Source organism: Suricata suricatta, chromosome 8, assembly GCF_006229205.1.
Source record: "Suricata suricatta isolate VVHF042 chromosome 8, meerkat_22Aug2017_6uvM2_HiC, whole genome shotgun sequence".
NCBI lineage: Eukaryota > Metazoa > Chordata > Mammalia > Carnivora > Herpestidae > Suricata > Suricata suricatta.
The window spans coordinates 111,687,912-111,693,911 of record NC_043707.1 but is presented as its reverse complement, the minus strand read 5'-3'; the positions used below and the strand labels follow the sequence as shown (position 1 = coordinate 111,693,911).

The 6,000-nt window shown below is 45.2% G+C and overlaps 1 protein-coding gene across 1 annotated transcript in view; it reads right to left on the bottom strand.

Moving 5' to 3' along the window:
• The window catches only part of MYCL (MYCL proto-oncogene, bHLH transcription factor), a 102,367-nt gene that overhangs the window by 4,882 nt on the left and 91,485 nt on the right, over positions 1-6,000 (bottom strand). The gene's annotated exons all lie outside the window — the stretch shown is intronic.

Below are 6,000 nucleotides of genomic sequence, written 5' to 3'. Positions count from 1 at the left end.
CGCACTCAAGAACGCGCCGCGCGCGCCCCCGCCCTCGCTCGCGCACGGCGGCCCCGACGCTCCCGGGATCGGCGCGGGAGCGCGAGATGCAGGCGCATTGTTTCCGGCTGCCTTATATCTCGTCGCGCGCCCCGGGCTCTGGGACCGGGGGCGGACCCTACGGGACAGGCCCCGCCCCTGACCCGCCCCCGACCCGCAGTCGACAGGTGGGGGCGATGAAGTCTCCGCCCCACCGGCCCTGGCCGCTCTCTCCCGCCCCACTTTATTCCCTGGACCCCCCCCAAAATGAATTGCACGCTGGGGAGTTCAGCGCCAGCAGCGAACTGACACGGCTTGGCAGTCCACTAGTGGAGGCGTGACTCTTCAGCTAGGCCCGGGCAGTCCCCACCGCGCAAACTAAAGCCGCCCTCCTTGCCCACCCAGTGCTAGGCTGTGGGGCTACTCCCTGCCCCGCCCTTCGAGGCAGCTTCGCGGGTTTTTAGTTCAGGTGCGTCTGCACCGCGGTCCGGGTGGAGGTTGGGGTGGGGGGGGAGCGCGGGTTGGGGGCGAGACAGGCGCACCTCCACCGCGCCACCTGGCGGCCCTCAGTCTTGAACTGGGGCCGGTCCCGGGTATCCTCTTCACCCCCGTAGGCCGATTTCTTTACCGCGGTGGTCCAAGCCTGGACCTCAGAGAAGCAAGGTAGGGAGATTCTGGACTTTGGAGCGTGAAACTTAAACTTTCTGAGCTTCAGCTCCATCTATAAAATAAAGGGATGGAATAGTTGTGAGGATTTCCTTAAGAAGGTAGAGAAGGGAACTAGGCCAAGAAAAGAGACATGTAAAACCTACAGCCTCTGATGCACTGGTGGTAACAAGTCCCCCGCCTCCTGTCCCCCGGAGTCTAGGCCAGGGCTGTCTCCCTTTCCTCACACCAAACCCAAAACAGCTCTATAAGAGCTGTAGTAGTAAAGGAAAGAAAATGAGAATTTGAAGTCTTGGAAACTTCATTCAAGCCCTTACTTTGCTATTTGCTAGCTGTGGGGCCAAGTCATTTGAAGCCTTTGTTTGCTTATCTGTAAAATGGGATCATTGCTTGCAGTTGCATCTCTGGCCAAGATGATGGACATATAAGCCCTTTGTGTCATCTTCTATGCAGACTACTTTCAGTGGAAGAAGAAAAGCTAAACTATATGGTCATTCCATTTAGGCCAAATAATTTGGGATAGCAGCCAATACATCTAGAATGTTCTATGCGGCATTCAAGGTCTGGTCACTGTCTACAGTCAGCAACCAGATTGCCTGCTGTCTCCTTCCCTCCCATGCCTGTGGTCTATGAACACCAAACTACTCAGTGTTGGCATCCCAGCACAGGAAAGTGAGAAGTGCAAACAGTTCATTGTGGTTAGAGCACACATGAAGTGTGAGTTGATGTATGGGTTGGGAGAAAAGTCAGGGAAGATGACACCCTCAGTTTTGAATATAGGATCTAGGGGCGCCTGGGTGGCTCAGTCGGTTAAGCCTCTGACTTCAGCTCAGGTCAGATCTCACGTTCATGGGTTCGAGCCCCGCGTCGGGCTCTGTGCTGACAGCTAGCTCGGAGCCTGGAGCCTGCTTCAGTTCTGTGTCTCTTTCTCTCTCTGACCCTCCCCCTCTATGATCTGTCTCTCTCTGTATCAAAAATAAATAAAACATTTAAAAAAATTTTTTTTAAATGAATATAGGATCTAAAATGCATATGGGACATCATTGAAGGCAGCAACTAGTTCATTCCAGCTTTGTAACCTGGAACAGTTACAGTTACTTTGTAACCTGTTCCAGTACCTGGAACAGCTTCTGGCAAATATTTGTGGACTTACTGAGTGACTCAGCCAACCAGATTTTATTGAGACAGCCTGTGTGCCCTGCTTTGAGCTGAATGAAGGCACAGATCTGAAAGGCTCCAGTTTTGGTTGCAGTCCTAAGGCAGAAGGTTTGGAATTGCCTTTTGGTAACTTGCTCTCTGGTCCACAGATGTCTGAGATGGTTGCTGTACCAGTCAGGATACTTAGTTCTAAATGACAGAAACCAGCCCTAGATAAATTTAAACATAAAATAACCTTATTGGAAAGATTTGGAATATAGAATCCACAGAAGGCTTGGAAAATGAGTCTTCTTTCTCCATTCAGATGACCGTCCTTACTCAACAGCCCTTCCCCAAGGTTCCTTACAGTAGGTGATACCCATGAGGTGACCCCACCTGAAGAACTAGGAAAAAGGGATGCCTGAGTGGCTTATTGGGTTAACCGTCTAACTTTTGATTTTGGCTCAGGTCACAGTCTCTCGGTTCTGTACTGACAGTGTGGAACCTGCTTCGGATTCTCTCTCTCTGTCTCTCTCTTTCTCCCTTTCTCTCTGCCCCTTCCCGATTCATTCTCTCAAAATAAAGAAATAAACTTAAAAAAAAGCAAAAGTATCATTTACATATTTAAAAAAGAACTAGGATAAAGGAAATCAAGTTGTCTCTGTGAGCTGAGCTGCTCCTTCACTTTGCCCACTTTGTTTAATATATGTCTTCCTTACCAGACTGTAAGCTTAATCAGGGCAGGGCCAACTGTCAGTCTTGTTGACCACTCACTGTAACTCCAGGGCTTAGAACAGAGCCTGGCACATCACGGGCGCTTTGAAAATGTGTCGCCTGTTTGACTGGACATAAGTCTCTAATGCTATAAAGTAGAGATGTGTCAGTATATTCTGGAGACAGAATAACTGTCAGGCCTAGTCTAGACTGAATAAAGGTATTTAAGTCACTGAAGAAAGAAGGTTCCTGTTAGGAGGAGTCTGCATAGCCAATGATGCAGAGAGCAATAAGTGTTGTCAAAGCAATCACCAGAGTGTCTATCCTAGCGTGTCGGGACACAAAGATGCTGGTCCAGGAACAAGAGAGATAGAGGCCTCATGCTTTGAAACCACCCAATTCACACACACACACCCCTCCACCTCACTTGTTCTTTTTTTTTTTTTAATATTTTATTTAATTTTGAGAGAGAGAGACAGCATGAGCAAGGGAGGGTCAGAGAGAGAGAAGGAGACACAGAATCTGAAGACAGGCTCCAGGCTCTGAGCTAGCTGGCAGCACAGAGCCTGACTCGGGGCTCAAACCCACAAACAGTGAGATCATGACCTGAGCTGAAGCCAGATGCTCAACTGACTGAGCCACCCAGGGGCCCCCTCACTTGTTCTTTAGATCACCAAGCAACTTGCTGAAAACCACTTTATTCCTTATGTAGATCCACTGTTAGGGAGATAATGCACTCATCAGCAAACAAGAAAATCTAGTTTGCTTCAAAGCCCTGTTTCTCCTTATAAATTAATGAACTGTCATCTGATTGGAAATATCAGTCTCATAAACCCGGTTAATGTGTGCCTGTTCCACAGACATGTTGCTGCTTTTAAAGCTAACAGCTTTGGTTTTTGAGGTGATAACTGGACCCAGGATGGTGATGAATTCTCCAACATAACAAATGCTACCCTCGGGACACTCAACTTTTCACTTCCTTTCTTTTTCTTTCTTTTTTTCCCTAATGTTTATTTATTTTAAGAGACAGAGAGTGAGAAAGGCAGAGAATCCCAAGCAGACTCCTTGTTGTCAGCACAGAGCCCAATGCAGGGCTCGATCCCATGAACTGTGAGATCATGACCTGAGCTGAAACCAAGATGCAGACACTTAACTGACTGAGCCACCCAGGCACCCCTCCCTTATTTTTCTTAAAAGATTTTATTAAAAAATTTTTTTCATAGAGGGAATGTATTTTATTTTATTAAAAAAATTTTTTTATTCTTTATTTTTGAGAAAGAGAGAGACAGAGCATGAGCAGGGGAGGGGCAGAGAGAGAGGGGAGACACAGAATTGGAAGCAGGCTCCAACGCTGGGCTTGAACTCATATGCGAGTTCATGACCTGAGGCAAAGTCAGATGCTTAACGACTGAGCCACCTAGGGGCCCCCTTAAAACATTTTAAGTCAAAATAATATATGCACATAATTTTAAAAAATCAACTAAGTGTATGACAACGTTTAAAAAAAAGTCAGTCTTCTCCCCTGCCCTCATCGCCCCTGATTCTCACTCCCCAAAAGCAACTACTCTTTTAGACTTTTTTTGGTCCCTAAATTTATTTCCATATTTTGACCAATATAATCTGTTTTTCCTGATTTTTAATAAAGCTTACTTATTTATTTTGAGAGAGAGAGAGAGAGAGAGAGAGTGAGTGAGCAGGGGAGGAGCAGAGAGATAATCCCAAGCAGGCTCTGCACTGTCAGCACAGAGCCCAATGCAGGGCTCAGTCCCCTGAAATATGAGATCATGACCTGAGCCAAAACCAAGAGCAAGACACTTAACCTGACTCAGCCACCCAGGCATCCTTATTTTTCCTGATTTTTAAAGTTCTATTGACATTATACAATAGAAGATGATTTAGCAAGTGTATTTCCCTTCCTGCCTCCACATACTTGGTCTTCCCTTATTCTCCCGGTAGAATTATAGTTAGATTTTTAAAAAAATGTTTATTTTTGAGAGAGAGAGAGGGAGAGAGAGAGAGAGAGAGAGAGAGAGAGAGAGAGTGTGTGTGTGTTTGTGTGTGTGTGTGTGAGCAGGTGAGGGGCAGAAAGAGAGGGAGACACAGAATCTGAAGCAGGCTCCAGGCTTTGAGCTGTCAGCACAGAGCCCGTTGCAGGGCTTGAACTCATGGACCATGAGATCATGACCTGAGCCGAAGTCAGATGCTTAACTGACTGAGCCACCCAATTGCCTTTCGAATTTTAAATATTAAGTAGTATAGTATTTTGACTGTATGGCAATGGAATACTCTGACTATATTTCCTTTCTTGTATACTTTTCAGAGTTAAATTCTGTAATTTTTTTATCTTTTGTTTAGATTTCAATTTATATATTATGAATTTAACCCTACACATTCCCACCTCAGCTACAGAGATCACTTCATAAGGTCAAACATGTTGGGTAATTAATCTATGAGTTCCATTTTCTTCTTGGAAACATCCCTCTTAGAACCTTTTATCATCCTGTTCTAATCTGAATTTATTGGTGTCTAGGCCTACTTCACAATTGTCATTCAGCAGCTTCCCTTCACCATCATCCTGGAAATTCCCTTTGCTTCTCTCCTGTGTTGGCTTCTCTGTTTTCTGGAACTCAGTGCTTTTTCTTTCTTAATTTACTTCCTCACATTGTTGGAGCCATGCTTCTCCAGCTGCCTGGGAAAGTGTCCTTGGGTAGTGAAAGTTTGAGACCTTGCATTTTTCAAATTGTCTTTATTATACCTTCATCTTTGGTTGACAGTATGGTTGGATATAGAATATCAGATTAGAAATAATTTTCCCTCAAAAATGTAAAGGTATTGCTTTCCTGTTTCTTACCAACCTATGTTGCTGTTGAGGTTGATATCATTTGAAGTTTCTTTATTTTTAAGTAATTTCTACACCCAACATGGGGCTCGAACTCATGACCCCAAGATCAAAAGTCTCATATTCTTCTGACTGAGCCAGCCAGGTGCCCTGAAGCTGATATCATTTGAACTACAAACCTTTGTAGGTGACATGTTTCTCTCTCCGGAAGCTTTTAGGGTGTGCTTTTGTCTCTGACATTCTGAATTTTTTCATTGATATGCCTTGGTATGAGTCTGTTGTATAATAAAGAATTTGATTGGCCCTTGTCCCAGTCCCTGGAAGTAGCCTCTAAATCCTTGGAAATTCCCAAGCAATAGGACTGACTTTCTTTGTTATTTATGAATGGGCCCTGATAGTTTAGGCTAATGGTTACTTACAGTGGCCCTTTAGATAGTTTAAGATATGTTAAGATAAGTTGGATAGCCAGATAGTTAAGACAGAGGTTGACCAAGCAAGAAAGGCCAACCATATGATTAGAGGGTTGGGGCTTTGGGTCATGTGATATCTGTGTGACCTCTGGAAAGGGGAAAGGGGGCTGGAGATTGAGTTCAGTCACATGAACAATGATTCAATCAGTCCCTCCT